Below are 8071 nucleotides of genomic sequence, written 5' to 3'. Positions count from 1 at the left end.
AAAAAGCTGTGCAATCGTATCACACAAGGCCTATATCCCATAATAACCACTGTCCTATCTGCAAACTGCAGGGGCAACAGTAAACCTGTGAAGCACATCAGGGGTGGCCTGCTGTTAATCGTCTCTATTTGTACTGTTGTCTTAGAGAAAAATAGATGAGACATTTATTGCCACAAAGTATTGAGGAGCAGGAGCCTGAAAATATGGGAATTGTAGTGCTTTCATGTTTTGTAGCAGAATAAAATTGATGGTGAATAAATGTTGCTTTGTTGGTGTTTATTTTTTTTTAGGTAGAAATCAAACAGGGATTAGAAAATAACAGGGCTTCTGCTTCTTTCATGCATTGGGAAGTATTTCTTTATTTTAAGAATTTTGCTCATTGTGACTAGCCTGTTGTATCAGTAATCTAGAAGAGGGACTTCAACCTGAAACACAACACAGTCTCACTTGCCCACTGTACTTCCAGAAAGAGTGTTTTGTTTGGGGTTGATTCCTTCTTCCCTTCCGCCTCAAATAAAAGTTTTTTTTTATTGTGGGTGTGGGGTTGTTCTTGTGGTTTTGGCTCATCTAGTAACATAATTAAAAATCAAACAACCAGAAAAACATTGTTTGAAACATAAAGCACATCAATAATCTAAGCTCCTCTGCTGTCCAGAAAAAACCCCCGAAACTTTACTAAGATGTATAAATAGCAAAAGGTTTTGGTAGTTGTCATGCTGGCTTTGTGAGTTTGTCACCCAGCACCCCTTTCTGCACAGAACTGTAAATAAATGTCTCAACTATGTGAATTGGCCTCTTGCACACTGGATGAGAGAACCATTTTTGGGACAACACCCTCAGCAAGAGGTGGTGCTGCAGTCCTGGCTTGAGGCTGGGATCACAACCGTGGTTGTTCAGAAGGCAGCAGATAACAAATGAGATTCTGCTTTTCTTTCTGTCCCCATTTGCCAAAAAAAATCCTTTTCCTCAGCCTTGTGGGAAAAACAGCTTCTCACCCCGCTAAAATGATCACTGGGCAAAGTTCACTGTATTTTACTGCCTCTCTTTACAATTGATTGACAGGTTGAATGTTGCGAGGATGTCTTGAGCAGCCTCTTCATGCAGATATGATAACAAAGATTATGCCATACAAAAGAGGGACTCTGTGAGGGAAATGGCATTGCCTCTTAATTCCCAAACAGAAACCAGTCTTTAGATTACATGAAAGAACAAATGGTATTAGGATTCAGTTGTGACATAGCACACTTTGAAAAGACACTCATTTTTTTTCTAGTTTAACTATCATATATCACATTTCAAAGCATCCTGCTATTGTGGTTACTTTTTCATGCAAACCTTTTCTGGTGTTGACCCAGGTCTTATCCTTACACTGAAAAATTCTCCTGTGGGACTGCCCATCAAGTCACAAGTTTGAGTAGGCAGGTTAAACAGCCACAACACTGCTTCTGAGCACTCCCTTTCCCTGAGCACTCTCCAAAGAGATCAATCTCAGCTCAGCATCACTGGTGGTGGGAATATAGTCCTGCACTGTGGAATGAAAGCTCACCAGGAGGGCCTGAGGATCATCCCTGCCTCAGGGCTGTCTAGGCCTGGAAAGAAACCCTTATAGCTCCCTCTGCACTTTCCTTCCCTGTCACTTTTTGTCTCTTTTCATTTCCTTTCCCAGCTGCTCACCTCAGTGCTACATTTTGGTTTTCTGTTGGGTGCAGACATCTGGTGGTTGAGCTGGTGATGGCAGCTGAACAAGGGAATTCAGACAAGGGAGGGCTGCGGGGTCTTTTTTTCTTACACTTCGGCCCAGGGATAGGAAAAGCAAATTCTGCTTATGCAGCAAGGATTTATGTTCAGTTTTGTTCCCCTTTTACCTTGTCACTCGTTCTCTCCCCTCGTCAAGCCTCAGGGACCTGCTGGCACTGGGTGTTTAGAAGAAAGGGCAGACTGTGCCCAACAGACTGCAAGTCACTTCTGCAATGCAAGTGTGTTCAGAGCAGGAGAGGAGGCTCTTCCAGCAGCACAAGTGACACCTCCCCAAGCAGTATCTGCTACACAGATGCTCCACAGTGCAAATAATGGCTTCAGTAAGTTCTGCCAGCTGCAGATAACTGCACCCCAATCCTCCCTGAGACAGCCAGGAGCAGTTGGAAGCAGGAATATTTCCAGACAATGTGTGTGGTCCTTTCTGGACCACCTCCATCTGCCTGCAGTCTCCAGCCCCTCTTTTTCTGGGATACATTTTGTGTATGCGTTGGCTCTGCAGTGTAAGAAGGGGAAGGAGCTACACTTCACTTTGTTTTAGTACATGCTGAAGAACTGCTTACTTAAGACACAGATCCTTCAGTGTATGACACATCTGGAAGGGTATTCAAGCTCCCCCACTGAGATACGCTGCACTAGGACACATATATTTATTCTATAAATGGAAAGAAACATGTAGGGTCAGGGACTATTCCATACTCCATCTGCTAAAGGTGGGATCAACCCTAATTTCACCTTTTCCAGGAAGCACAGCAAAGAGTGAGATCACCTCACTCAAAATGAAGTGCTGGAGGTGCCTGGTTCTTTCCAGTTTCTTAATCTACATGTGCAACACCCTGGCTTGGAGGTGTGACATCAGGTGAATCTCTAAGTATACAAACCTCTTTTGCCCAAGGAGCCCAAGGCAAATATAACTTGACACAAAATACTGGTCTCAAGAATGAGCAGATACTCCCTACCTCTGGCTCTGGTCTCTCTCTATCTCTGTTCAGAGTTTCTTCAAAACTTAATGTGTTTCCAAGACAAGCAATTTCCTCAACTTCTGACAACTGTTTTAAGGCCATTTTGCTTTCAAATGTTTGCTGCTAGAAAAGCAGGAGCCAGCCTGTTGCCATGAGATTACCTACATTATATAATTTGTCCTACAACCAAGTAAATTCCAAATTGTAAACTTGACGACTTGTCTGCTACAGGAGGTTGCAGAAGCAATGTGATATCAAATTGATAAATGAATGGACTGAGAAAAGCAGCAAGGATGTGACTGAAATCAGCATGTAAGAGACAGCACTTAGAACCAGTGTTTTTGCATTTGACCAATGACAAGCCTGGGAGAAAGGGGAGAGAGGGAGAATAAATTAATTCATAACCATTTTAATATGCTCATTAGGTTCATTCCCCAAGTACTTGAGTATTTGCTTCCAAAAATTAAATGTCTGCGTGATGGCAGGCTTGTTGCTTTTTTCTTTACAAAAACCTGGAGTTCTTTTTGGGGTTTGCATGTCCCCATCTGCAGTTAAGAGGAAAAAAAGGCATTACAAGAGAAAATTTACGTTGAGTCATATACCACACATGGCCAATCCCAAGAGAAACATTCAATGAGTGCAATCTTGACTCAGTAGGACGTAAAATTCCAGGAAGAAAACTCATAATGCTGTTAATGCTTTTCTTTTTTTTCATTCTGCATTTTACTTTGTCTCCATCTCAAAATATCTGAACACTTTTCTGTTGGGCATTAAGCAAGATAACATTGGTGCTGAATTTCATTTCCTTTACTCCAAAGAAACCAGCTTTCCAGGTGGTTCAAAACAGGATGCAGTGCCCTACCTGAATCACTGCTTGCTTTTAGCTTTATTTCAATTACAAGGTAGCTATTCCAGGGAAAAAGCGGAGAGAAGTGAGGTGGTGCAGGAAATATGCCCCAGTAAAATTCATTAAGATGCTTAATTCTCATTGGCTTCACACCACATGTCAGCAGAAGTTGAAGAGTGTGGAGATAAAGCTGTTGCTGGCTTCGGGGTGTGGTCACAATCGAAACACATTTTTCCTTGGGAACCTTCATTCATTTTTCCTCATCCCATCCCACCCGGATCTCTGGATTTGTTTCACTTGTATCACAAGAGGGCACCCTGCATCAGCCTAAAGTTTCCCATCCACATCTTGGAAGGCAGAAGCTGAAACCAGGAAAGTTCATGGACTGAAAGGGCTTACAGGGAGAGGGGCACTGACAGAACAGCCACAGGGATCAGCGGGCTACACCTGCAATGTCAGCGTCCTCTCCTTGCGTGGGAGGGACAAACATCCACCCTCCTCTCCTCCCACTCGGAAGAGGACCTCTGCAATCTTTAAAACTCAATTTAAAAGTAGCTGTAGTAGACTACAGATAAGGGATTTAAACAGGACAACCATGTGACACAACTGAAAAGGCTCCCTCAGTCATGCTGGATAACTGGAGTGCCTTCTTCACTTCTTTTTACTGAAAACCAGCTAACTACTGATACACCAGCTGGCACTCTTCACAAAGCATTGTGTAACTATGACTTCCCATGGCAGCTAATAAAAAGGAAGGAGTTTTCTTCTTTGAGAAGAAAAGCAGCATTTAAATAATCCATTTAAATCTTACTATTATATGAAATGAAATTTTTATATGCAAATGTATGGACTTAAATAAATTCCCACTTCTAAAGGTGGTGAATGACTGTTTCTTAAGTATAACAAGCACCTGATAGCGCATCAAAAATACTTGTACTGTGTCCTGAAAATCTGTATTACGAAAGCAACTATCTGGGATAAATCTGAATTTGATTTTGGATGAGGAAAGCAAAATTCTATCTGTTAAAAAGCTTCCACTGTGATGCACTGTTCTCATCACACACTTACCTTTTTCTTGAAACTTAATCTACTAATGACATACTCTGTGAATATTGCTCCAGAATATATTTTCATTAATCTTTTGTGAAAAGCAGCTCAACATGTGTTGCAATTTTAAGTTCTCACTAAGCCTGTTGAAACGGAAATTCACAGATGAGGTCTCCTTAATGCTCAACCCTCCAAATTCAGATTGGGTCTTCATATGACACCTGTTCTCTGTGAGGTTGCTTGAGAGTATGCAATGCTGGAAGCACTTTTTTATGGGGGGCAAACAGCCTCTGAATTCCAGTTCTGCTGGGTATCAAATTGAGTCACACAGGGATCAAGGAGCATCAACTGCTGCTTCCTCTAGTCCTGATCCTGAACTGCCAAACAGAAAGAAGTACCAAAAGAGTTGAATGTTTGCTCAAACAGAAATTAAGGAGAAACAGTAATGTTCTTCATTGTTAGCATCACAATAGATTGTTACCTTAGCAACAGCAGTAGGAAGAGACACATTGGCTGTAGCCAATAGTTGTTTTACCTCATGTTTCACAAGCTATTTTTCTAAACTTTTCTTACTAATTGCTTGATGTTTTTGTAAACTTCTGCTGCCATCCTACTAGGTCACTCTTGTTGGCATTGGATGTTATCTTCTCTAAAGCCTGGTAGCAGATGCAGCACACCAATGACTCCCTCTACAAGAGAATGGCTGTGGTATTTCTGAGTGGAGCTTCTTAGGCAGCAAACCTGAAATTCACATATGCAAGTCAAACAAACTACTGTAACTTAAACTTTTATTGCTTGCACTTCCTTCTATCTAATACTGCTGGCTACAACTATGTGATATGCCTCAGGAAAGGGGTGGCTGATTCATTTCTTACCAGATTCTCTTTTCTATTACTACATAGATCCTCTTCTAACTTTTTAAATGGGAAAACAGAATTTAACTCCTCTGAACCGTCTGGAGGAGAAAAGGACAAGGGAAAGTCTAACTCCTGAAATAATTTTCTCCCAGCCCTAATTATTTCTGACTTCCTATATACGCCTTTCTCCCAAGAAAAACTCATTTGAAAAGCAGTGCGGCATTCCATATGTAAATGCTAGTGAGTTCTCAGACAATAAGGACTTGTTAATGCCAGGAAAGTTATTTAATCTTTGGACCACTAGGCCAGACTTGGGGGGCTGCAGAAGATTCTGCTGTAACACCAACAGATATTTTGCTTGGTTTATTGTTTCCTGGAATACACTGGGTCCAGATGCTGCTTTCCCCTGCTGCTGGAAGTCCACCTAAGAACCATTTTCCCTTCCAGCCTCTGGACTTCACCAGACAGGGGAGAAAAGCACTACAAGAAAGCAGGTAATCTGGCCTCACAGAATCACTGGCACCCAGACTTCTTTGGCTACATAAACAGCTGATAAAAACCAGCTGCTTTATTCACACTATCTTTTGCATTTTTCTTCCTGAAAAGTTATCTCCATGAAAGGAGGACACCGTATTTACTTAACTTAGAGTGAGATCTCCTTTTGGGTCACACTGTAGCTAAAACTTTCTACAGAAGGATAAAGAAAAAATCCTATTCCACAAGAGCCTTATGCAGCACAGTGTAATGATGATGAAGTGTCAGTGGGTATCAAATGATGCCCTTGCTGGCACCAAACCCTCACTGAACTTTGGAGTATGAAGTGTCAGCTTAGCACATGCCTTCCCTTTAAGAAGGAAAAATCTGCTACACAGATTAGACAGAGGAGCTGAGAGAAAAAGCAGACATTGGTGTACTACAAAAGGATTATTCTTCTGTTCCAGCAAAAATGCTGCAGGAAGCCCACAAAGGAGCATGCTACACATATGCAGTAAGTGTAAGTGTAGTGGCTTTGGTTTGCTAATTTGACATTTTTGGCTAACACACTAATTAACGTAGTGGGTTTAGTGCTGGCTAAATGCCAGTGCACTTATTAGAATTATTTATTTATTTTTTGCTATGAGATAAGAATTAGGAGGACAGCAAAGCAGGCTTAGCACTTTAGATGGTATAAAAAACCCTTTATTAATAGAATTAAAAGACAGAATAATAAGAATTAGAATAAAACTATTAGAACACTTTTTTTTCTCATATACTTATTTGAAATTGAAAATGTAAAGAGACAAAATTTGGGACTTTTAGATTACTATTTTTAGAATAGTTTTTTTTTTTTTAGTTCTTCTAGGGAGAGGGGTGTCTCTTGATATGCTATGAAGACTTTTCTAGAAGAAATAGATTTCTTGTGGTTTTTATGTCATAGCAAATTAGCTGCTTGGAAAAGGAAAATTTGTTTGCAGTGTGAAAGTTTTTTTATGCTTTATAGTTATCTTACTTGTTTTTATGTGTTGTTTTTATGGGTTAACTTATGGGGCACTATTTTAAGGATAAGCTGTTCTACCATAAAAGTTCTTTTCATCTATCTCTGAGAAACAGAGATTTTCTTTTTTTATTTTTGGGGCAAGGTTTTTTGGTGTTTTTTTTTGTTTTTTTTTGTTTTTTTTTTTTTTTTTTTGTTTAAGCTCCTTTTTAGATCATAATTACTTTAACATCTGTTTGCTTCAGCACTAGTGCTTTTACTTATAGCTGTTGTTAGAATGCTACATTGCCCTAATGCATTTTATGAGTTATAGGAAAAAGAGTTGGATGTATCTATTATATTTTTACTAGAGCTTTTTAAGAGAATTTTAGCTTAAGACTAAAGCATCTTTTCATTTTCTTCTTATCTGGGAATTTGACTTTTTTATTAACTGCAGTGTTTTTTATGTTGTTTTCTATGTGTTTTTCTTTTTTTCTTTTTTTCTCACCTACGTAGTAAGGAAAGTCTCCCAGAGTGACAGGGAATATTCCCTTGAGTAGCAGAAGTCTTGGAAAATGAATGATGCTTTGCCTACTGGCCTAGTGCTAGATCAAGTAACAGTTTCAGCTCTGTCAAGAACATCTGTCTGGGAAAACTGACAAAATACAACACTAATGCAAAGTACCCACATGGATGTAAAGGTTCCTACTTGTTCTTTTAGACATGACAGCTGTAGATAGGCTCTTGCACATTTGCTTTCATCTGACTGTTCATGGTGACGCCATGAAGATTTTTCCAAAAGGGAGAGCAGGGAAATAGCTGGATGGTAAGGACAGGTATTGCTCTTGTGGGCTTAGCCAGACATCTATAGAATCTTTTGAACAAGCTGGTTCACATGGGTCTGCAAGAGGCAGAGATTTTGTCTCTGCACCACGAGAAGAAAGCACACCACAAAGAAATATGTAATGTTTGAGCCATTTGTAGAGGAGACACCGTCGTTCCCTCTGCCCCCATTAAGCACTGAGCATCTGTCAGCACTGAGATGGGATTTTCAGTCGTGCCTGAACACTCAGCTTGCAGAGTTAATGAGTTCTTGTAACTTCTCATTTCTGAGAGTCTGTGATGTTTCCCTTGGGAGCTGCTTGACCAT

Source organism: Motacilla alba, chromosome 4 (assembly GCF_015832195.1).
Source record: "Motacilla alba alba isolate MOTALB_02 chromosome 4, Motacilla_alba_V1.0_pri, whole genome shotgun sequence".
In the NCBI taxonomy this organism is placed as follows: Eukaryota; Metazoa; Chordata; class Aves; order Passeriformes; family Motacillidae; genus Motacilla; species Motacilla alba.
Note: the sequence above shows the minus strand (reverse complement) of the source record.